General features: G+C 45.6%; 2 protein-coding genes across 5 annotated transcripts in view; one reads left to right on the top strand and one right to left on the bottom strand.

Moving 5' to 3' along the window:
- The window catches only part of ANKIB1 (ankyrin repeat and IBR domain containing 1), a 110618-nt gene extending 89732 nt beyond the window's left edge, over nucleotides 1–20886 (bottom strand). The window contains exon 1 of one of the 3 annotated variants that reach the window (XM_075211823.1): nucleotides 20741–20886. The gene's annotated coding sequence lies outside the window, so the exon portion shown is untranslated. Of the gene's footprint in view, nucleotides 1–20697 lie in introns of all 3 variants that reach the window. The other 2 variants (XM_075211821.1, XM_075211822.1) reach the window with 2 other exon arrangements.
- Nucleotides 20887–21109: 223 nt separating this feature from the next.
- The window catches only part of KRIT1 (KRIT1 ankyrin repeat containing), a 29831-nt gene continuing 24616 nt past the window's right edge, over nucleotides 21110–26324 (top strand). The window contains exon 1 of one of the 2 annotated variants that reach the window (XM_075211825.1): nucleotides 21110–21191. The gene's annotated coding sequence lies outside the window, so the exon portion shown is untranslated. Of the gene's footprint in view, nucleotides 21192–21408; nucleotides 21517–26324 lie in introns of those variants that run through there. The other variant, XM_075211824.1, reaches the window with a different exon arrangement.

The following is a 26324-nucleotide window of genomic DNA, read 5'->3' on the forward strand; positions in this document are numbered from 1 at the left end:
ACAGCCCTATCATGAGAAGCCTGGATCTGGTTCCCACTACGAGTGAACCCTACACTGCAAGTTTCCCTGTTAACAGCACTTCGACTAGTTGAGGAATTGGGGGTGAAAAGTGGGAGTCACACTGCCCAATTTTATGAACAGAGCTTTTCCCATTCATTTCAATGGTGTTTTCTACATGCAGCGCACACATTGTAAACCCAATTAAAATTAATGGGCAAAGGTGAATACAGTATTCGCAAACGAGTCCAGTGCGTGTAAGCTGAATTTGAACCACATATCAAGTGCTTACATACGTTTTCACAAGCGTTATGCACCTGAATTTATTTGACGCTAATGTAGAGCAACTCTGTATGGACCGGAAGAGGTTAGTCAATGGACAGTGTGTGATGACCTCAAACCACTTTATATTCCTTTACTGCGATAAGAAGTTTGCATCATAACGTTTTTTCACTATATATGCAGTTCTGACCGACAGAAAAATGTTCCCTGTGTGAAAGCTGTAAAAGATGTCAGTGTATTTTTATCATCAGAACACTGAGAAATGGTTATGTGAATGCTGAGGTTGATTTAGTGCTATGTATTTCTGGTAAGAGATTAATGTGTATTACATTTATACTGAAGTCCCTAGCAAATGTTTACTATTTTTTTTTTTTTTTATTTATCGGGTCTCGTACAGCAAATATATTGTATATCAATTAATAGTAACATCAACTATAGATCAATATTTTGACATGACCATTTCTCTGATATTCCAGAAAGTAACATCCTAAATTCATTGGCAAAACAGACCGTGTGTGTTTTGGATCCCTATTTTGTTTTCTAAAATCACATAATTTGGCTTTTTTTTTTGTTCCTACATTATTATTATTAACCTCAATAACATTAATTTCCAGTTATTTCTAGTCAATTTTTGTCAAGTGACAAGAACACTGCAACCTCTCCTGTTTCTGTGTGAGCAATGGTGCTGGATCTCCTGGAGAGGGAGGTACTTATGGAATCCAAAAACCGTGGGATCAGACAACGCAACGATGACTTTTTGCCTCAATTCAGATCCGAGGACGCGTGAAAGTACCGAAGCGGCTCGCGAGCCTACTCGGATCCCCAAAGTTCTGGTGGGCTCGGTTTTCAGAAAACCGAGCATTTTATATATCTCCATCTCTCTAATAAATGATATATATATATATATATATATATATATATATATATATATATTACAATGTTCAGAAGCACACGTTGTTGCACAATTCAATAAAAGAATTCGGTAAAGGAGCCCGATCATCCCTTATTCCAACAATTTCCAGTGCATCTGGGATGTACCATAGGTTAAGTGCCAGGACTTTAAGCTTAGATGGCCAATGAAATTTGGTAGGAACTCATCAGGCAATTAGGGAAAGATAGAAAAATTCATTCTGGGGAGGTAACTCAGTAATCTGGTATTTATGCCCACCTGTTCCCGATGATTCAAAGACTTAAGCTGGGTACACACTACACTGTTTTCGTCCAATAATCGGCTCAAACAGCCGACATACGACTGCTCGTTCAAAAGTCGGGTCAGTGTGTGCAGTGACATGATGGTCAAAAGTCTGCCCAAATGGACGATTGTCGCCTCATTTGGTTGGTCGTACCGTTTAATATTTTCGTTCCAATCTCGTTTCCGTTGTGTAGTGTGTATAAACTTCCACAACAGTGAGTACGAAATTACAGTCATTGCTCACGACAACATGGCTGTAAAAAGTCGCTAAAGGGACGTCCGCTCTTCCCTTTATCGTCCTAAACAAGGCTAGTGTGTATGCAGTCCATGGACCGAGCGATCAGATCATCGATCGCATGTAAAATCGCTCTGCATAAAAAGTTGGTCTGAATTTCTGTAGTGTGTACCCAGCTTTAGTTGGGACTCCTTATCTCCAGACTGCAAGGAGCCAAAACCAGTTGGAGGTCCTTAGGAGAAGAGGGCAGAAAACTGGTAGATCAGGACTACCAATGGCCAGATGAGATGGCTCCCTCAGTGTACCCAGGATAATAAAGGCCGACTCCAGGAGAGCTAGAGACTAAAATGACAGGACTGGCTGTGGATTACAGTTCCCACTGAACTATTTTGGAGCTAGAGGCCAGAGATATCCACTAAGAGGATCAAGAATTGTCTAATTCAATCACCATAGAATGCTGCAGGTCCAAGCTTCAGTCTGTGTCCACCAAAAGCAGGATGATATTAAGCTAGACCTCTGCCTTGCAGTCATTCACAAGAATGATAACCAGGTGTCCTTCTGAGAACATACCTCAGGGATTAGCTTGTGCATTACGGGTGAACAAAGGAAAGACAAAGATCATGGATCTCTACGGAGCCTTTGCAAGGAAGATGACAGAGGAAAGTAGAGAATGTTCTACTTTCCCTCGTCGCTGTTCTGTAATGGAAAGATGACCGTGTGCACTACGCCAACTTCTCACAATAGAGGTAAATATCATGTCAGCTTCTGTCCCGCTAAATTCACCTTCCACACATGGAACAGAGGAGAGCCGTGTGCTCAAAGACTTCCGGCGGGTTTGAAAAGTGGAGATGTTGCCTATAGCGCCCAGGTTCTAGCTGTCATTTATTTAGTACATTCTACAGAATGATAGATAGAATCTGATTGGTTGCTATAGGCAACACCTCCACTTTTAAAACCTGCTGGAAACTCGCAGCTTGATACATTTACTCCTTAGTGTTGTCCTGTTTTGGGAGGAGTTTTGCCTGCTGTGGTATTAGTGCGAACATAGCCCATGGTTACATTGAAATTCTAAATTGGCAACAGAAAAATCACAGCTCTAGCCTTTCACCTAACTATCTGCATAGAAAAAGATCTTCTCAGGAGTTATCAACTTAGATGGCTGTAATACACATTTTAATTTGAAAAATGGAATCCTGTCAACCTACTGAATTTGAAAATACAGATAATGTTTTTCCTTGTCTACAAAAAAGTGTAAAGAAAAAATTATCTATTGTAACTGGAATAATCAGTATATACAGTGTTTGATTTAAACATACAATAAAAACTGCCAAGTTGTCCAAGTTCATAATATATTCAAATATGTTACCGAATTTAGCAGTCTGAATTATCAGTATATTTTAAGCACTTGTCATGACATATTTCATAGTCTTGACATTTTCTAGTAATTAGCAGGTCTTAAATACAGTCATTTACAGATGCCAGCTGTCCAGAATTGCAAGCACAGATTTGGGTTTGAGAGATTTGTCCCTAGAAATGCGAGTAACTGGCAAGATGTCTGTTCTAAACACGGACTAACTGCACAGTACAACTTCCCTTGTCCCATTTGCAAATCTGGGCAATGTTAATTGTTGGTATCTATTTAAAGCTAAACAAAAATCATTTTAGAACAAAGTCTCTTTGGACTCTTCAGCCATCACATATCAAGTCTCTAATTCTAGGAGGCCCCTATCGACATTTCCCGAACCTGCAAGCTATATGCAGAGTGGTTGCCGTCTACCCTCTACAATGGTTTCTCTTATTACTAGTAATGCAATATTGTTTTCTCTCTTTGTAGATGTTTTTTGTTTTGTTTTCAACACAGTTTGTGTTTGCTCCAATTTTAAACTCACATTTTAAAATGTGTCGACAAGAAATCGTGGTCAACCAGCAACCACCAGAAGGAGTTACCATCTCAGCCATGAACCAGTCACCTACACGCTGGGGTTACCCAATATTAGACTGATCCAGTATGTGGGTCTATCAGTTGGCTAGGCAGCAATGACCTCAACGAGGCCTGATATTCATAAGGTCCGACATAGTCATGACGTCTTGTTCCTAGTAAAGTAATAGGACACATTCTGAAGAATGTGCTAACTACTTAGCAAGGTGGCTCAGTGGTTAGCACTTCTGCCTCACAGCGCTGGGGTCATGAGTTCAATTCCCGACCATGGCCTTATCTGTGTGGAGTTTGTATGTTCTCCCCGTGTTTGCGTGGGTTTCCTCCCACACTCCAAAAACATACTAGTAGGTTAATTGGCTTCTATAAAAATTGACCCTAGTCTCTGTCTGTCTGTGTATGTATGTTAGGGAATTTAGACTGTAAGCTCCAATGGGGCAGGGACTGATGTGAGCGAGTTCTCTGTACAGCGATGCGGAATTAGTGGCGCTATATAAATAAATGGTGATGATGAGGATGATGAATATCAACTTCAAGCAGCTTCTGAGTTGGAAGGCAGACGCTATTGAAAAAGGACTGCAGAGGTATTTTTGGGGAAGTACTTTCTCAAAGAAACCCAAGAGGATTTGAAGAACATGCTGTCTTGTGACATGGTTAGTAAATACCTGGAGAAGGGCCAATTTCAGTTTAGCTCCTAATAGTCTCACAAGTTCTGAGCACTTACATAGAATTCTTATACATGGCCCTGATCATACCAGGATGTAAATTTCTTAATTAACCCAAGAGATTGCATTGATACCTTTGGTTTCAATATGCTTGGTGAACCTCATTTACTCCATTTTTGTCCACTACATGTATATGAAATGTACTTTAAGTGCAGAGACAACTGCAGCGAAGTGTAGACACAATCACATGGCTGCTCTGAATAGCCTCTATTGAAGAGTATTGCTGAGCACTTGTTTTGGCAGCATTTGCCCGTGCGGTGATTTGTGCCGTCATATTTTACAAGGTCTGGGAATCGAGCCGTAATAACACAGCAATCTTGTAAAAATGGTTTCATTTCTTCAAACGTTCTATTGTGTCTTCACACAGAAATGTTTAACTAGAGATGTAAAATATGAATTTGTACAATACAGAATACTTCCAAACACAAAAATTCAATTTTTGTTTAGCAAGAAAACAGGGAATCTAGTATTTCAAAGACTTTGATTGTTAAACTATTATTATCCTCAGTGGCTTTGAAACTGAACTATTCAAATTTGGAGATATTTCCCATTAGAATGTAACTTCCTTCCTCAGGATTCTATATACTGAATGTTTCTCCCCAGAAACCTTCTATCCAGCGACACCCTGATGGACTTCTGTCCAGCATGCTGTAGGACTAAAGATCGCAGGAAGGACAGCAGGGGTGCAGGTGGTCAGCCAAACCATCACCATTTCATTACACGGACACCAACACATATGAAACATGACTAGATGTTGATGTGCTTCCCCCAAGGGCTACTAACGTAGCTGTCAGGGTTGGATTATCTCCCTGATTGCAGTTACATGAGGGAGCAGAGTCAGCATATGTCAGTAACCATAGGGCGGTGGAAAGTGCTACATTCAAAGCAATTATTAGTGGGTATAAGGAACTTATTAGCAGAAGCTGCAGTAAAGTAACGTTATCCTTCCAAGTACAGCTACGATTTAGTATTATAAAAGGTATATTTTTGACAACCATAAAACACACGTTATGTTCCAGTATCTTGACAGAACTACACATAAGTATAAAAATTATTTAGGTTCTTATTAAAATCCCATCTCCCTGCACACCTTGCTCATACAGCATGTGGTCATTACTGCAGCGCTACAAATGAATCCGAGATCAATTGACCTGCCAGGCTGCTCAGAAAACGTGTGATGACTCAGACACTAGTATAAGCATGAGGAAGACAGAATGTGCAGGACAAAGAGAATGGAATTTAATGACGGATCGTGCTGGTCTCTACCAATCCGCTTGACTATTTTTAATTCTTTGGCCTCGGTAACCTGTGGTCCTACAGCTATTGCAGAACTATATTTCCCCAATACTTGTAGTTCCACAGGAGAGCCACTGTTTACCTATGTTCGGGTTACAGTCTGGCAGGGGGTGCTCAGATTTGCAGTTCAACATAAGGTGAAGAATCCTAGATAAGTTACTACTGGTCCCTTCAGCATTTCTCAAATTCCTTCTCTCCAAGACGCTCATTCATTCTACCAACTCTCACCTTGACTGCTGAAATCTTCTCCAATCTGGCATTCCCAACAACCCACCTATCCCTGCTTCAATCAGTCATAAGTGCTGCTGCAAAGCTGATCTTCCTCTCCCGATGCTGCAAAACTCTTCAAATCCCTGTAAAGGCATCCCAAGTCCTTTAGAATATAATTTAAATTACTCCCCCACCCCTACAAACCCCTCAACAACATCCTTTCATCCATCACAAACCTCATCCTCTTGAAATGCTCTCCCTCTCACCATCTTAGATCTACCTCCGACCTATACCTCTTCTCTGGTAACCACTGCTCGCTCCTGCGTACAAGACTTCTCCCATGCCGCTAAGCCACTTATGGAATTCCCTACTCTAGTCTTCAAAAAACTTCCTGTTGTCCCAATCTTCACTCCTCTAGTCTCTGCTCTTTTCCCACTAGATCGTAAGATCTCTCCCACCCTGCCCTTTTTTAATGTCTGCATTTTTCTTGTCTACCTTTTATGTTCCAATATTTTATGTATACTCAGTCTTCCCTGCTGTCCAGCACTACAGAGCACTGAGGTACCTTACATATCAACAACGATAACAACAATACTAATGTCACTGGCTTCCAGATCATTTGGTATACAAAACTAGACACACACTGGGCCTGATTCATTAAGGAAAGTAAAGCAAGAAAAAGTGAGTAACTTTGCACTTGGGCAAAACCATGTTGCATTGGAGGGGGGAGGCAAATTTCAAACGTGATGGCAGACTTATAGTTGGGCTAAGGCATGTTCTAGATCAACTTTAACTTTCAGTCTACAAATAAATCTATCATGTATTGGTGTGCTACATGAAAAAACAGCCAGTATTTATCTTATGTGCAAAATAATAAACTAATTTGCACCCCTTGCATTGTGACATGGTTTAGTCCAGGTGAAAGGTTACTCCTTTTGTTTGCTTTACTGCCTTAATGAATCAGGCCCATTGTGTGCATAGAATACTTATTTACTTATTATTGTTACTTGAATGAGGAACATGTATCCATACAGCAACGTTGAGCATCACTCTGATCCCCTAATAATTCTGTAATGCCCTGTTACAAACCTCTAATACCTGCTTTTTGGCTACAGGTATCTAACTAAAGAACATCTTTATACAAATGCAGCCAATAAATGGACATTTCCTTGCAGTGAATGGTCAGACAGGCTCCAGTAAAGATCCATTTGACGTAATGGGAATAGGAGAGAATTTAATTCATTGTGTTCAGTCTAGCTCTGGCTCTTCCCCATGCAGCTAATGCATCTGGCAATGATGGAAGAGCCTTTCACTTTCTCAAACCTGTGGAATTTAGAAATTGCAGCCAGATAATTAAAATTAAAACGGTCACGCAAATATTTTTGCAGTAAGGTTTATAGATGGAAAAAATAAATACACCACTCATCCTATCCCACCAGAATCAGTACAACCACATGTATTCAGATGGGACAATAACTAAACTATGGGTATAGACATACAGGGCTTAGTATCTCCAAATCTTATTTTAGTCAAAGCCAATAAGACAAGTTCATCAAGTGCGACCTTTTATAATTTCTAGATGTGTTGATCCAGAGGAAGGTGACTGCCATTTAAACCTCAAAGGTGTAAAATTATTTCTGCAATTCTATGTGTACAACCAACTATTTAATGCATTCATTTTCTTTAATACAAGTGCACGATTTCCTAATCAGGGGCCTGATTCATTAAGGATCTTAAACTTGAGAAACTTCTTATTTCAGTCTCCTGGACAAAACCATGTTACAATGTAATGGGTGCAAATTAGTATTCTGTTTTGCACATAAGTTAAATACTGACTGTTTTTTCATGTAGCACACAAATATCAACTTTAAATGTCAGTGTACAAATAAGCTATCAAGTATTTGTGTGCTACATGAAAAAACAGTCAGTATTTAACTTATGTGCAAAACAGAACACTCATTTGCACCCCTTGCATTGTAACATGGTTTTGTCCAGGAGACTGAAATAAGAATCCTCTTCATTTAAGATCCTTAATGAATCAGGTCCCAAGACCCTGATCTCATCGAATTTGGCTACCATGTGTGCGGCCAAACCAGACGATGACCTGGTCACTTAAGCTGAGTGGACAGCATGTGGCCACTTTTAAACTTGGTTTCAGCAGGTAAAAGGTTAAGAACCCCAAAAGATGATCCTTAAGTACAATAGAAAAGGGACGGTAGTTGGTGCGATGACAGTTTGTGATATAGAGCAGCAACAATGTAGCAAGAGACTGCAAATGTACGGACATGGGGTTAACTCATGTTGTCCCACACTCCACTTATCTCAATCTGCGTAACTTGCGTTACAACACATTGAACAGATCAGACAACATTCAGGAAACTGCAACACTCCTAAACACGAGTAACATTGTGAGTGGCTGTGGGGTCATAATAAACGGTATCTGTTAATCTTAATGCTAGTAAAACATTGTTTCTATTGTCACGATACCCAATACTGGTGTTACTGGCATCTGCCAACGTTGTGCTCCGAATTTCAGAACGCATCTTGTTCTATCCACATGCGTTTACTGGGGGATGTTCTTAATGGGGAAATATTAAACCCTGGGAAGGCGGTGAATAAAAATTTAATTACTTTCGAATCAGTACATAACTTTACTACATTTAGTGCAACAACACTGGCATATAGAGTAGTATGTAAACTTAATACAGGCTGTTAATTAACACAACCCCTCACTGATCTTCACACAGTATATTATATTTCTCAAAACTTGTTGCCAGTCACTATATTCTCTGCATAGAACGTGGCCTCTTTTTCTGTAAACATATCTTGCTCTCAGAGAACAAATTACAGTATTGTTTTCTTGGCCGTTTGGGATTCCTATAACCCCGCGCTGTTGGTGGAAGCCAGACAGAGGGGAAACTAAGGAATGCAGAATAGGAGACAGAAAGGACACAGACATAGGGCAGACTAGTATATGTATGGATTGTGAATTTCACACACTCTCGGGCTTGTTTAATAATTTAACCATTGAAAAGCTACGGCAAACATACAAATTCTCTTTAAAGCACCTTAAAACATTGCATCACTATGTGCAATTCACTATCACAGGTAAAACAAACAATGACATAACACACAGTTTGTTCTTTACAGATGTACACATAGAATTGCAGGCTTTGTACCACTTTAACGTGAAGAGAAAAATCATTTTTACAGGAGGTTCCCCCTATAATTCAGTTATTTAGGCACAGGGCTGATGTGGCAATGAGATGGGTGGAAATAATGCCATTATATTGGGAATAGTGTTCCCACTGCAAAATCCATCTTTGTGGCAGATTTATATAGCAAAAAAAAAAAAAGAAGAAAAGTGTGTCTCTTCCGAGCCAGTCAGTCAGCAATCTCATCAATGGTCACATGATGGCAGAGAATATGAGAGGGGTTGGCTGAGTTTTGATGTGACCTTCCAAAGCCTCTCTCTATCATATGTCATGTGACTGTGGTGGTTACCATGGAAATTTCATGGCACTGAGCAAGTTGTACATCAATGGCAGCCTGAATTAAAACCATAAGTAAAATGAACAACTCCGTGTATCTTCTTACAGGTAACCAGAGATGTTAAAACACTTCATTTTTGAGGGGATTGGACCTAGCCTGGACACAGTAAAGGCAGCCATTTGTGGGCTGAATTAGTGGCGCTAAATAAATAGATGATGATGATGACGACCCAACAATCAGAGGGTGCTGTACCCAGAAAATAAAACGATCACACAAGACAGAGTGTTGTATTATTGGAGGCTCCACAGGCTGCTTTCTGCTGCCCACAAGTCTACTATGAAGAGGGACTCACAAGCCTCTTACAGTTCCCTATAGAAAAACAACAAACAAAAAACCCCCCCACAAAGTAGTTTCATAACTTGCAACCACGGCTGCGGCTACAGACCTAAGCTACGTGGTTTCTATATGAACCTGTGTTTTTACTGGACGGAAGCATGGTGAGCAGCTACGCTTCTGCAATAGCTCTCTACATTAGCAGTCTTATTCCTGTTACTGCAGAGACACCACTAACTACCATCAAGAGAGGAGGGAGGGGGCATTTAAATGATAGTAAATAGGACACAGATTAAAAAAACCTCTTGTTTTATCCCCGGCCGTGCATACCTTTTCCCTTCAGCCCTGCTACACCATACAAGCCCTGGCGGTGTGCCACCCATACTGCGCACGCATCTGCGCAGCATTTAATACACCCATGGGTGGAGCTAGACACTCCCCTTTGGTGGACCAGGACACGCCCCCTTCTGTAATGCTTAGATGTCGCTTGCACATTCTTTCTGAAATGATTATTTACAAGTAACCAAGTATGATTTGACATCAAACCACAAGTCGTTTACCATTTATTAGACAATTAGAGCAATGAGGTAAACCGAAGAAATATATTTTTGCCATTGAACAGATAAAAGGCATCGATAGCACCTGGAGCTGGCTGGTAAAGGACCGTTGTGAACGTTGTCTTCAGAAGATTACCCAGAACAATAAATACATTAATAATACAAGTGCAGCTTGGGCTCTGTGTCATAAAGCAGTCACCTTATTCTGCCAGCGAGATCCGCCTCTCCTGCTCTGCCTGGTTATAAATCGCATTGAGCGCGTGCAGCCTGTGTTTAGACCAATGCAGCGAGAGCCAAGCAGCCATTAATCAAATGCAGCAAAGTGTGACAAGGTCTGGATGATTCACCATTCACCCATGGCCTTCATAAACCAAGTTACATGCCTTTAGATGCCTTTCCTCAATATTTGGCACAAGTAAATACCGCATTCCTTCCTATTGTAAGAACAAGAACGTTTACATTCTCTATTTACTGAGAAAAACTATACTGTAGCCCCTGCAGTAGTCACCTCTCCTTGCAAAAGTTTTAAAGACCGGGATGGAAAAATTCCAGCAACACACTTAGGGCTCGATTTACTAAGCTGCGGGTTTGAAAAAGTGGGGATGTTGCCTATAGCAACCAATCAGATTCTAGCTTTCATTTATTTAGTACTTTCTAAAAAATGACAGCTAGAATCTGATTGATTGCTATAGGCAACATCCCCACTTTTTCAAACCCGCCACTTAGTAAACTAGCCCTTAGGCTTACGGCTGGCTAAATTACACACTTATATTATACATTATATATAGATTTACACACACCGGGGAAATCTAGTATCCAGAACAATGCCCAGGTCTAAAATATATTAGAACATATTTAAAATATGACCCTGTCTTCCTCCACACTATCCCTGGCGTTCCCTATTAGATCGTTTAGCAGAGCTCCTCATAGTAGCTTTCTGATCATGTCTAAATATATGGAAATAAGTAGCAGAATAGCAATAATAGATTGATTTTTTCTGGGATTCAAAACTTTCTGGAGAACAGGTTTTCAAATATATTGGGATGTACTGAAATCTTGAATAGCTCTTTACACAATCATTTATTTATATAGCGCCAGCAAATTCCGTAGCGCTTTACAATTGGGAACAAACAGTAATAAAACAGTACTGGGTAATACATACAGACAAAGGTAATCGAATAAATAAGAAAGAAAAAGCTGTTTGTATAATTTGTGTCTGAGTTTAGACAACCAACAAAAAAACTAAATAAGCGCTGAAATCACCCAATTGCTTTACAGCCTCTAGGAGAGCACTGATAGACCGTGGCACACATCGGGGTCCCCGTCACACTGGCTAGAACAGTGAATTTTCAGTTTTGGGTGGAGTTACCCTCGTAGAACACCTTCCCACAAGTTACCTTAAATAATAGAATGAGCATTGGTACTAACAACCCAGGATAAATTGTCAAAACAAGTTACATCTCAGAGAACATGGAAATAATATGTCACTTGTTACTGGTTTCCCTTCAACAATGGGCAGATTCCTTCTGCACTCTCCAACACGGAATAACAGTCATCCCATCATAACTCTCCTGGGCTGCGGACACAAACAAGGATTGCGGGGATCCACAGATATGGGTCACAATAACGATACTCCCACATGGCATTTATTAAGGGGTAGAGGATCTAATTTGGGTCAATGGTTGTTTGACGTTAGAGAAACCCTTTAAGTTGTATACAGTTAGCTTTATTTCTTTGGATTCACTTTGTTAACTCTGAAACAGTATTAAACTGTACTTCTCATCGAGTCTGAAAGAGTAATAGACTTCAATGACATTTAGTTACAGTAAAGGCAATGCACTCGTGATCTATCATCACCATTTATTTATATAGCGCCACTATTTCCGCAGCGCTGTACAGAGAACTCACTCACATCAGTCCTTGCCCCCAATGGAGCTTACAGTCTAAATTCCCTAACATACACACATAACATACACACACACAGACTAGGGTTAATTTGTTTGCAGCCAATTAACCTACCAGTATGTTTTTGGAGTGTGGGAGGAAAACGGAGCACCCGGAGGAAACCCAGGCAAACACAGGGAGAACATACAAACTCCACACAGATAAGACCATAGTCGGGAATTGAAATCATGACCACAGTGCTGTGAGGCAGAAGTGCTAACCACTGAGCCACAGTGCTCCCTTGTTCTCTATCAGGAGAACAAGGGAGAGTAAATCCTGGCGGCCTAATCTGCTCTGGAAACTGACTGAGAAAGACAGGGTTTCTTTATGCTACGGTGCTGTTTATAGTAATAGCACAATATGTTATAACACAGTGCCTGGGAGCTCTTACCACCGGGAATGTAAGATGCCTGGAGAGGGGAGCCTGATCAGACGGAGCCGATGGAGGCACAGCTGGCATACATGACACTGGGCACAGGCTGGCATAGGTTGTGTGATGGGATCACAGGCTGATGCATGATGATATTTAGGGTAATCAAGATACTGGACATTGTTTGGTATAACGCTATGTTACCGGCCAACATGTATCACCAAACCCCCCAAAACATTTTGCATAATTTGAAAATTGTTCATTATAAAACTGCTGGTTCCCAACTTCTGGCAGAGGGTCCTTACCCGGAGAATAAACTATTATTAATAAGTGAAATGCACTAGAATCAGTGTTGGCTAACCTGTGACACTCCAGGTGTTGTGAAACTACAAGTCTCAGCATGCTCTGCCAGCTATCAGCTAGTTATCTACTGGCAAAGCATGCTGGGGCTTGTAGTTTCACAACACCTGGAGTGTCACAGGTTAGCCAACACTGCACTAGACAGCTCTTCTGTTAACAATCCATGTATTCATTGTACATGAAAACTACCAAGGCTGGATTTACATCCCTGGAGCCTACTGACTTCATACCTTTGACCCTTAAGCCCTAACCGTTTAATCTTAGTCATATTCCTTTCTGCAGGTCATTAGAAAGTCCCACTCGGGATGTCTTATCTAGACATGATCACGTTTAACAAAACACAACAACATACAAATGCCTTGTTGATAAAACCACAAGTGAGGATGAGGTAGATAACCAAGGACACCTAAGTTATGTTTGCTCAATCCATTAATCACTTTCTTTTGAAAGAAAAAAAAAATGCAGAAAGACATTCACATGATCTTAGTTCTGACACTTCTGTTACTCTATATGCACTAAGAATCTGAATTCCTGTTATGTCATTATTACAACAGTGGAAATCTTATAACATGCGTTATTGACTTTTTGATGCTACTCACTAAGGGGCAATGCAATATAGAGACCAATCATCATAACGCTGAAGCAACACCCAATTTGTGCCAATATATTGCAGGGAGTGCTGGGAGTTGTAGTTGCATAAGAGGTGGAGGGTCACCTGATGCCAAGCTTGTCTAAACTGAAGATGGCTGCAATATTACTGGCCCTGCTTGCGGTATATCCAGTGCTGCTTGTACTCACAAGCAGGACTAGATAGACCGCACAGACACATGCCCAAAAATGACACAATCATATATATGTGAAATACTCACATCACCCCCACATAAAACTATACTGAAATATTACAAACACCAGCCATGTGTCCAAACAGATGAACGTGTTAAAATCAGAACTTTTGCCCAACAGATCTCCTCCCACTGATTTGCATACAGAGGGTACTAGACAGGAACATAAACTAACTTGTGCCTCTTCAGCTGGAACTACAAATCCCAGCGTTCTCTCCCAGAAAGTCCATGTCATCCCCTCCCCCTAAATATATACTTTTTGTGACCTTTACAACATAACTACATGTCTAACCTAATTATAGTATCATTATGTTATGGTACAATGTGCAGCACTTTACAGGTCAGATAATGTTTATTTATTCACACCAGTGCCCACCCTTGGAGCTTACAATCTAATTTCCTTACCACAGGTACTCAAATACACACACTCTAAGGACAATTTAGTCTGAAGCAAAATAAACTGCTAGTGTGATATTTGTACCATAGAAAGAGACGCCCATGAACGCAGGGGGAAAAAAACAAACAAAAACAAAAAAAGCACAGAGGTAGCAACCTGAATGGAATTAAACCAAATACCCCAGTGTTGCAAACCATAGTTGCACATTTAAAAAATATAGTGCAGTGATGGGCTAAAGCCCTAAATTGGGTTACCTCTGGCCCTTATAACCAAAATAATGCCCATTTTTTGGTCGCTTTAAGATGCCAAACAGAGTAGCAGTTGTTCCCTGGACTATGTATTTATAGGGTAGTCTAATATTGGACAAACCTCACAACAATGAGTCTACAACACGAATGCTGGCAAAAGATCCTTGTGGCTACTAAATAGGACTGACTACATCACCTCTGTGCAACCTACTGTTTGTGCTGAATGCACACTTCATGCTGGAGTTATAAGCTCAATGTCATTATATGGGCAGCACGGTGGCCTAGTGGTTAGCACTTCTGCCTCACAGCACTGGGGTCATGAGTTCAAATCCCGACCATGGCCTTATCTGTGAGGAGTTTGTATGTTCTCCCCGTGTTTGCGTGGGTTACCTACTGGTGCTCCAGTTTCCTCCCACATTCCAAAAACATACTGGTAGGTTAATTGACCCTAGTCTCCATCTGTGTGTGTATGTTAGGGAATTTAGACTGTAAGCTCCAATGGGGCAGGGACTGATGCGAGTTCTCTGTACAGCGCTGCGGAATCAGTGGCGCTATATAAATAAATGGTGATGATGAGGATGATGATATGCTTCTCTGCAAACGTAACATGCAGTCCACCTGTGAACCACTCGTACTGCACAACTCTTATAGCAATAATACTAGAGATCAGAATTCTAGATGGATACAACATTTTAAAGTGAAAAGTGATAGTGCGTTGTAACAGGTTTGGTCCATCAGCAACTTCCACACACTTAAAAAAAAATAAAAAAATAAAAGTGTTTCCACTTAGTCCAATAATCAGAGGGAGAAGTTTCCAACAGCTGCCATTGTGTGGATGATTAGACCAAAAATGGAGTCTGCACACAGCTCACACACCCTGGATGCATCCAGGCAAATTGCACAGTCATCAACCAGAGAGTGTAATGGATTGACAAGTTGAGATTTTCCAACTATCTAAAGTTAGACCTATAGGTGCGAATTGTCTTCTTATTGCTCTCTAATGTGGTTAGACAACATCAACAGCCACCTGAACACACAGATAGGAGTTTGGCAACTTGTAGTTCCAGGACACCTAGAAAGCCACAAGTGCCATCATGCCCTGCCAGTGACAAGCTGGAACTTGTAGTTCCATAACCACCAGTTGTCTAACACCAGGAAAACTCAAACTTGATGTCACCCTTACTGTATGTATACTATGTAACCTTTTGACAACCAAAGGCAAAAATCAGGCTGTGCATATAGTCTTTTTATTATTATTACTATTTATATAGCGCCACTAATTCCGCAGCGCTGTACAGAGAACTCACTCACATCAGTCCACACAAACAAGGCCATGGTCGGGAATTGAACGCATGACCCCAGCGCTGTAAGGCAGAAGTGCTAACCACTAAGCCACCATACTGCCCAAGTATTTTTTTTTTTTAACAGAAGTGATTAAACGGTACATCGCCTCAGAATTAGTGGCGCTGCATAAATAAATAGATGACGATTAGATATTTTACTGTGCGTTAATAAATATGTAAAATAAACATAATATATAGTCACTGCATCTCAACACTCAAAATGTTATGCTCTACCTGGTTTTTGTCCGCTATCTTTCTATTTTGAAGCTTCATTATCTATATAGTTTCTGTAAAGACAGGCTGATACGGATAGACAGCAATTGTATATTGAATTTATGCAGAACTAGAATTTCATTTGCTACATGACCACAAGCAGAGGTGATTTGCATGGGAGCCCTGCAGGGTTTGACAAGCCATCTCCTTTCAGCAACAAAAGCTCAAAGAAATTTTATTATGCTACCAGCAAAAATGTTATTTATGGCTGAACTGCAAGATGTCATCATAACTAACCAGGTGACTCGATGAGAAGGCTAAGTTTTCAAATTCTTTAAAAGCTAAGTTCGTACCACCTAGATCTGCAAACTTTATTGCCTTTATAGTTAAAATGTGGCATTTCAGCACCAGCAACATACCTGCAGCCTTTGAAAATCCCCTACTTAATGATGTGTACAGCAGACCAAAGTGGAGAAGCAGGTAAATGTTTTCTAGTTTCAATATCACGGAGCAGATTAGGGGACATGAGAAGTATCTGGTTCTCTTAAAATGTATACATGTGTCTAGGACAGGCCAAATGGTAAAAGTGTTGTACAGACAGAGCGTCTGCTCAGGTCACACGGATCCTACAACAGGATATCATCATCATCACCAATTATTTATATAGCGCCACTAATTCCGCAGCGCTGTACAGAGAACTCACTCACATCAGTCCCTGCCCCATTGGGGCTTACAGTCTAAATTCCCTAACACACACACACACACACACACACACACACACTATGGTCAATTTTGTTAGCAGCCAATTAACCTACCAGTATGTTTTTGGAGTGTGGGAGGAAACAGGAGCACCCGGAGGAAACCCACGCAAACACGGGGAGAACATACAAACTCCTCACAGATATGACCATGGTTGGGAATCGAACTCATGGCCCCAGTGCTGTAAGGCAGAAGTGCTAACCACTAAGCCACCGTGTTGCCCCAACAACACAACACAAAGCCTATCTCACACAAAACAAAGCCTATCTCGCTGCATACACAGGCCATACCTGGTAGGCCAATATATTATTTTCTTTTGGGTGGGACTAATACAGTTTTTGTCTGCAGATGGGTACACGTTATTACAATATCTGAGGGCACCTAATTAGAGGGCTTCAAATAACCATTGCAGGATTTTGTCTTCATATTCTGCTAAACAAGAAAGTTTTCCATTTGGAAAGAATACTAAACTGACACGAATCTGAACTTTTTGAGGACAGATCTGTGGAAGTCTATTTACACAAAGTAACTTGCTCAAAAACTCTTTGTAAGAAAGACGACGTTAAATGTAATAAGACAGTTTCATTCTTTGTCATTTAGAACAAAGATGTTTGTTAGGCGACTTAAACAAACAAAAAATGCAGGCAGATAATTGAAAAGTTCAATTTCCCATAGCTTTCAGTTTAAGAAGTTTAAAAAGTTATCCAAACTCATAATAGTAATCCCAACATGAAGATGAAGAGTAACAACAAGAAGCAACATAGCATAACAATGAACCCATTCCGATAGTCCCATACAGACATAATATAACTGACTTCATAAGATGCACAGTTCAGTTACGCAAATATAAGAAAGTAAAGATCATGTGAAGCAATAACGTAGCATAAACATTAAGAGCATGCAGATATAGATTCAGTGATGTATACAGCACTATAGATCATGTGGCATAATCACATATTCAAAGAGCCCATTAATACAGAACAAGTGGAACTAAACCACATGATATAGTGACAAACTCTCAGACAAACCAACACTTGATAAAGGCCACAAGGAAAACATTCAGATCATATTACATTACACAGGGCAAACAGCAGCTAGCGAAACATTAGCATATGGTCCCACTCAACACAGATATGATGATCCAGCATCACACTGACAAGCAGCGCTGACCCCTCCAGTGTGACACGGGGGTACACAGTGCAGATTTCCATCCAGTGTCACACAGGGGTATAAAGTGTGAACCCGTCGCTTCCATTGTCACAGAGGAGCATACAGCACAGACCCCTCTCTCCAGTGTCACATGGGAGCAGCACAGACCCCCCCCCCCCCCCAGTGACACACGGCAACAGGGGCATACAGTGCAGACCCCTTCGGTGACACACGGGGGGGGGGGGGGGGGGGGGGGCACACAGTGCAGACCCCACCGGTGACACACAGCACAGACCCCACCGGTGACACACAGGGGGGCGCACAGCGCAGACCCCTCCGGTGACACAGGGGGGCGCACAGCGCAGACCCCTCCGGTGACACAGGGGGGCGCACAGCGCAGACCCCTCCGGTGACACAGGGGGGCGCACAGCGCAGACCTCTCCGGTGACACGGGGGGGGGCGCACAGTGCAGACCTCTCCGGTGACACGGGGGGGGCACACAGCTCAGACCTCTCCGGTGACACGGGGGGGGGGGGGGCACACAGCGCAGACCTCTCCGGTGACACGGGGGGGGGGGGGGCACACAGCGCAGACCTCTCCGGTGACACGGGGGGGGGGGCACACAGCGCAGACCTCTCCGGTGACACGGGGGGGGGGGGGGCACACAGCGCAGACCTCTCCGGTGACACGGGGGGGGCACACAGCGCAGACATCTCCGGTGACACGGGGGGGGCACACAGCGCAGACCTCTCCGGTGACACGGGGGGGGCACACAGCGCAGACCTCTCCGGTGACACGGGGGGGGCACACAGCGCAGACCTCTCCGGTGACACGGGGGGGCACACAGCGCAGACCTCTCCGGTGACACGGGGGGGGGGGGCACACAGCGCAGACCTCTCCGGTGACACGGGGGGGGCACACAGCGCAGACCTCTCCGGTGACACGGGGGGGCACACAGCGCAGACCTCTCCGGTGACACGGGGGGGCACACAGCACAGACCTCTCCGGTGACACGGGGGGGCACACAGCGCAGACCTCTCCGGTGACACGGGGGGGCACACAGCGCAGACCTCTCCGGTGACACGGGGGGGCACACAGCGCAGACCTCTCCGATGACCCGGGGGGGCACACAGCGCAGACCTCTCCGGTGACACGGGGGGGGGGGCGCCAAGGGGGCACACAGCATCACAGTAGCTACAGAAAACACCGGCAGACAATGACTGCCATACGCCTGGTGACAGCCTATGGACAGGAAGCCCCCAGCACAGACCCCCGAGCAGTACACACTGGAGCCTACGGACAGGAAGCCCCCAGCACAGACCCCCGGCAGTACACACTGGAGCCCCCAGCACAGACCCCCGGCAGTACACACTGGAGCCCCCAGCACAGACCCCCGGCAGTACACACTGGAGCCCCCAGCACAGACCCCCGGCAGTACACACTGGAGCCCCCAGCACAGACCCCCGAGCAGTACACACTGGAGCCCCCAGCACAGACCCCCGAGCAGTACACACTGGAGCCCCCAGCACAGACCCCCGGCAGTACACACTGGAGCCCCCAGCACAGACCCCCGAGCAGTACACACTGGAGCCCCCAGCACAGACCCCCGGCAGTACACACTGGAGCCCCCAGCACAGACCCCCGAGCAGTACACACTGGAGCCCCCAGCACAGACCCCCGGCAGTACACACTGGAGCCCCCAGCACAGACCCCCGAGCAGTACACACTGGAGCCTACGGACAGGAAGCCCCCAGCACAGACCCCCGGCAGTACACACTGGAGCCCCCAGCACAGACCCCCGGCAGTACACACTGGAGCCCCCAGCACAGACCCCCGGCAGTACACACTGGAGCCCCCAGCACAGACCCCCGGCAGTACACACTGGAGCCCCCAGCACAGACCCCCGAGCAGTACACACTGGAGCCCCCAGCACAGACCCCCGGCAGTACACACTGGAGCCCCCAGCACAGACCCCCGAGCAGTACACACTGGAGCCCCCAGCACAGACCCCCGGCAGTACACACTGGAGCCCCCAGCACAGACCCCCGAGCAGTACACACTGGAGCCCCCAGCACAGACCCCCGGCAGTACACACTGGAGCCCCCAGCACAGACCCCCGGCAGTACACACTGGAGCCCCCAGCACAGACCCCCGGCAGTACACACTGGAGCCCCCAGCACAGACCCCCGGCAGTACACACTGGAGCCCCCAGCACAGACCCCCGGCAGTACACACTGGAGCCCCCAGCACAGACCCCCGGCAGTACACACTGGAGCCCCCAGCACAGACCCCCGGCAGTACACACTGGAGCCCCCAGCTCAGACCCCCGGCAGTACACACTGGAGCCCCCAGCACAGACCCCCGGCAGTACACACTGGAGCCCCCAGCACAGACCCCCGAGCAGTACACACTGGAGCCCCCAGCACAGACCCCCGGCAGTACACACTGGAGCCCCCAGCACAGACCCCCGGCAGTACACACTGGAGCCCCCAGCACAGACCCCCGGCAGTACACACTGGAGCCTACGAACAGACCCCCGGCAGTACACACTGGAGCCCCCAGCACAGACCCCCGGCAGTACACACTGGAGCCTACGGACAGGAAGCCCCCAGCACAGACCCCCGAGCAGTACACACTGGAGCCTACGGACAGGAAGCCCCCAGCACAGACCCCCGAGCAGTACACACTGGAGCCCCCAGCACAGACCCCCGGCAGTACACACTGGAGCCTACGGACAGGAAGCCCCCAGCACAGACCCCCGAGCAGTACACACTGGAGCCCCCAGCACAGAGCAGACCCCCGGCAGGCAGTAGACACCACTCACTATGATCACTGTCCCCGGGCAGCATGTTCTCCTCACCGGCTGTGTCCAGCTCTCATCTCTGTCCTTCCTCCTCCGGGAGCACAGCCCGGCTCTCACACAGCCAGGCCCCCGACACCCGGAACAACTACAGCGACCCGGAAACCTGCGCAGCCCCCTCCTCCTGCCCAGCACACAACCTGGAGCTACGGGACACACAGCCGCCCCAGCCGTGTCTGCTCCCCGCCCACACTGACCGAGCACCCACCGAACAGCACCGAGACCCGGCCAGCCACGCCCATCTACATAACCCCGCCCACAGTGCTGACTGACCGTCCGAATACACAGAGCAACTCCGACCCATGCTCCGCCCACAGCGCCATAACCCCGCCTGTAAATCCGTAACTCCGCCTATCTAACAGCCTCTATTGTACTGAGACAATCCAAGCTATGCCCCGCCCACAGACGCTCAACACTCCACCTATCGGAACTGACACAAATGAGTAATGAGGTAAGCCGAACCCGTATGTATAGACCCCGCCCACTACATAAATACTAATAATAATATTCACGCCTCCAACTGATGCCCAGTGCAGGCACACGCCCCTCTCTCAGCGTCCACAAGTCTAATTGGTTCGTCCCGCTGCCATGCATACAGATAACTCCGCCTCTTTACTGATCAAATCCGGTTGATAACCCCGTCCTACTTGTGGCCCCGCCCCCTGCATTTGTTAGACTCCACCCCCTCCCCTGTCGGGACCCCGCCCAAGGAAGACATGCTGGCAGAACTGGGAGAGGCTGTGAGTGTGTAACCACCGCTGGAGATCACCCTGCAGGTAACCCTGTGACCCCCGCTGGTCTCCCCATGACCCTGCAGGTAACCCCGTGACCCCTGGTCTCCCCATGACCCCCACTGGTCTCCTCATGACTCTGCAGGTAACCCCGTGACCCCCACTGGTCTCCCCATGACCCTGCAGGTAACCCCGTGACCCCCACTGGTGACCCCATTAGTCTCCTCATGACCCTCCACTGGTCTCCTCATGACCCTGCAGGTAACCCCGTGACCACCACTGGTCACCCCGTGACCCCATTGGTCTCCTCATGACCCTCCACTGGTCTCCTCATGACCCTGCAGGTAACCCCGTGACCCCTGGTCTCCTCATGACCCTCCACTGGTCTCCTCATGACCCTCCACTGGTCTCCTCATGACCCTCCACTGGTCTCCTCATGACCCTCCACTGGTCTCCTCATGACCCTCCACTGGTCTCCTCATGACCCTGCAGGTAACCCCGTGACCCCTGGTCTCATGACCCTCCACTGGTCTCCCCATGACCCTCCACTGGTCTCCCCATGACCCTCCACTGGTCTCATGACCCCACTGGTCTCCCAGCCTCATCGTCTGATTATACTGGGAGAAAGCAATGCTCATGTCATCTGTGCCATAACCTACCGCCCGTCTAATACCCTCCAATCTGCATAGTCTGCTGTATTTACTTGTTCTTCTCTGAGTATTCCCATAATAGGTCGCACAGAGTGGCAGTATTCTGATTTTCCCACTTATTTTCCATATACAGTAACCTGGGCACAAATTAATTCAGTCCAGTTAATTGTGATTGGAAAATCAGTTGGGAAAGTGGGAACAGATTAGGATCACACTGTTACTTGGCTGGGGTTGGCATGTCTGCACAAATGTCAGACCCCTCCAGTGACACATGTAATAACCCTAATGAAGATAGAGGGCTTTATGTAGAGTTGAATCTAAAACACAGGTGTCAACTGTGCCCAAAAAGAAGACACATTCTATGTAGTATGCTGTTAGATGCATCTCACACATGGGGCAGACTGGGCTGGGGGACACCTGGTGTTATACCCTCCTCATTCAAACACGCTCTCATCTCTCCTATCCTCAAAAAACCCAACCTCGACCCCACCTCCATCGCCAATTATCGTCCTATCTCTCTTCTCCCCTATGCCTCCAAACTTCTTGAGCGGTTAGTCTGCTGTCGTCTCACCAGATACCTCTCGGACAATTCCCTCCTCGACCCTCTCCAATCTGGTTACCGCCCCCTCCACTCCACCGAAACTGCCCTGGCTAAAGTCACCAATGACCTCCTATCAGCCAAATCCAGGGGTCATTTCTCCTTACTTATCCTCCTCGACATCTCCGCAGCCTTTGACACCGTGGACCACCCCCTCCTTCTGCAAACTCTTCTCTCTCTAGGGCTCTCTGGTTCTGTCCATGCTTGGTTCTGCTCTTACCTTGCAAACCGCACCTTCTCTGTCTCCACGTCCGGCTCTTCCACCGCCCCCACGCCCCTCCAAGTAGGAGTCCCCCAGGGCTCTGTTCTCGGCCCCCTTCTCTTTTCGCTCTACACTTCCTCCCTTGGTGCGCTCATCTCCTCCTTTGGTCTTCAGTATCACCTTTATGCTGACGACATTCAACTCTACATCTCCTCTCCTGATCTCTCGTCCACCCTCCTCTCTCGTGTATCTGACTGCCTCTCTGCCATCTCCTCCTGGATGTCCTCACGCTTTCTCAAAATTAACATCTCCAAAATGGAACTCCTAGTCTTTCCTCCTTCCAGACTCCCCTCTCACCACAACCTCTCAATCGTTGTTAACAACACTACCATCTCATCTGTCACCCAACTCCGTTGCCTGGGTGTCACCCTTGACTCCTCTCTCTCTTTTGCCCCCCACGCCCAATTCCTTGCTCAAGCCTGTCGCTTCCAACTGCGCAACATCGCCCGCATCCGACCCTTCCTCTCACAAGACGCCACCAAAACCATCATCCATGCACTCATCATCTCCCGCCTGGACTACTGCAACCTCCTTCTCACTGGCCTCCATCTCTCCCATCTCGCCCCGCTCCGATCTGTACTGTATGCAGCTGCCAGACTTATCTTTTTCTCACGTCGCTCCTCCTCTGCCTCCCCTCTCTACCAGGCCTTACACTGGCTCCCTTTCCCTTACAGAATCCTCTTTAAACTCCTTGCTACAACTTACAAAGCTCTCTCCCAGTCTACTGCTTCCTACATCTCTAACCTCCTTACCATTCATACTCCCGCTCTCTCCCTGCGCTCGGCAAACGACCATCGCCTCTCCTCCACTCTCATTACCTCTTCCCACTCCCGAGTTCAAGACTTCTCCCGAGCTGCCCCCCTGCACTGGAATGACCTCCCTCGCTCCATCCGTCTCGCTCCCAATCTGTGCTCCTTCAAACAGGCACTCAAAACTCACCTGTTCCTGAAAGCCTACCAACCATCCACTTAACCCCTCATCCACTCTGCTTGTTCTCCCTCCTCTCCCCTGGTCCCTTTTTCTCCATTGCATCATTGCCTCCCTTCGTGCCTGTTTTGTCCACCCTCTCTTAGGATGTAAGCTCGTATGAGCAGGGCCCCTCTCCCCTCCTGTCTTCATACCGACTCTTCTGCTCCGCCCTCACTCCATATGTCTGCCCGGAGTTTTCGAAGCATTGGTACTTAGTGTTTATTGTTCTGTGATGTTTTACCCTGTATGGTCTACTGTTCGTATTATGTAAGGCGCTGCGAAAACCCTGTGGCGCACAACACATAAATGATGATGATAATAATAATAATAAAAATACTTGTGTCCCAACTCTACATGAGGCCTAGAATGGGTATTTTGGCCATAGAAACTTTATAATACTACGGCTACTGTATCACCCAACATGTCATATGGCCAAGCAGTGATAAGTCCCAAAAGTTGTTGATGCAGTATTAACACCTTGGACTTTGCAGTGGGCACGCTAGAACCAAGATGTAACCACTTGGTGCACTGGGGTGCTCACAGGGAGTGATTGGTCCCTCTAGTGCTGTAACTTTCCCAAAACAGTTTCTTTGTCCAAAAACTTTTCCCCCCTGTTTAATCGATCAGTGAGTGGGCACATGATGTGGATGACATATACTTACACTTTGGCACCATACGTCCCCTATATCCTTCTGCACCATGCTCAGAGGTCTTGAAAAGCTGTTTGGTTGCTAAACATAACCATGTGTCAGTTTGATATTTGACACAATGCACAGTGGTTGGATATCTTGGGGCTCACAGTGCAGTGTGTGCTTGTGTATAGTCAACTTCTTCTCCACAGGACCTTGAGGAAATAAAAGGACACAGCGCAAAGAAGACCATATGAAACGTCCATCTATATGAAGCAAAGTTCAATTTAATACCGCTTTCATACTGCCGCCCCGGCAATATCCCGGATTTTTCAAGCCGGGTTTTTGCCGGGGCTCGGAGCGTCCCAGCTCAGAAACACCATTCATACTGCACCTCGGACCCGGGAATTTCCCAGGTTGACCCCATTCATACTGCACAAGTCTGTGCCCTGGCAATTTGTGGGAGTCATCACCAGAGCAGTTTTCATTGGCTGAAAAATGGTGATGTCATTGAATGGTGACTGTTTTTTTTTTCTTCCACGGGCTCCCACCGATGACATCAGAGACAGGCAGACAGCCAATCAGCTTGTTTTCTGTGCAACCCGGGTTGAAAAACCCGGGTTGCACCATTCATAGTGCAGGCAACCCGGGTCCGATCCGGGAATTACCCCTCGATAAATCCCGGGTTGAGCTCGCCCCGGCAAAAACCCGGGATTTTGGTGCAATATGAATGGGGTATAACTTTCATGACTTCAAAAACACATATTTTTGCACATTTTACTAACCTTTTTTTTTGGATGGGGGGGGGGGGGGTGTCCAATTTTGCATCATACAGATACTGGTAACTATTAATGCTTTTTGGAGCATTGTCATGTGCAACACCAGTAGTTCTGGGTTTAAGCAGAGTTGTTTGTTTCCATTGTCCTGCCTGGGTCACTGGGGGAAAACACAGAAGGGATAAGAAGGATAAGAAATGTATTTTGTAAGATTGCGCGTACAAATCAAAATATTTATTGCAGACGGAAAACCCCTTTAGCTCATTCCCAGTATTGAAGTCCCAAGTAAAGAGGAACTTTCCTTACACTTTTAAAGCAGCAATCCCTCATAGAAGATTAACTTTTTTTCTTTAAATAGCAAGTTAGGTACCTCTTAAGCATGCATCATTTTTATGTCTCTGGTTGGCAGACAAAAATGGCTGCCAGGCACAGGCTCTCAGCATGTCATATGATGGCAGAGGGGTGAGAAGGAGGATATCACAGAGCAGACAGACGTCAAAGGGGCATTCCAAAGCCTCTCTGCTCACTGCATCATGTGCCATGTGACTGTGGTTGCCATGGTAGTCCAGAATAATAAATCATTAATAGCAGCAAAGGGAAAATGGTAAATACCCACATTCTTCTTCTAGCCTGCCATAGTAAGTTTTACAAAAAACACCTCAAATTTTTTATTTTTTTTAGCAAGTAATTACTACTATGAAGAGACAAATTGCTATGTTGCTACTTGAGTGTGACCTGGTCTAACTCCATGAGACTGTCCTGGGCTGCGTTTTATCATCTGCATACACTAATTTAATGTAATTAAGCCGACGATCACAAAAACTGAATCTAGAAGGAGGCCAGCTATAACAGTCCATGTTCTTTTGTTACGTTTTCTATGCTGTATCGTCCGCACATCCTGGGAGATGGTTACGAACATAGAACCCCAAGCAAGCAATCAGCAATTAGCTTTGGCTGGTTTACGCAATT

Source organism: Mixophyes fleayi, chromosome 5 (genome assembly GCF_038048845.1).
Source record: "Mixophyes fleayi isolate aMixFle1 chromosome 5, aMixFle1.hap1, whole genome shotgun sequence".
NCBI lineage: Eukaryota > Metazoa > Chordata > Amphibia > Anura > Limnodynastidae > Mixophyes > Mixophyes fleayi.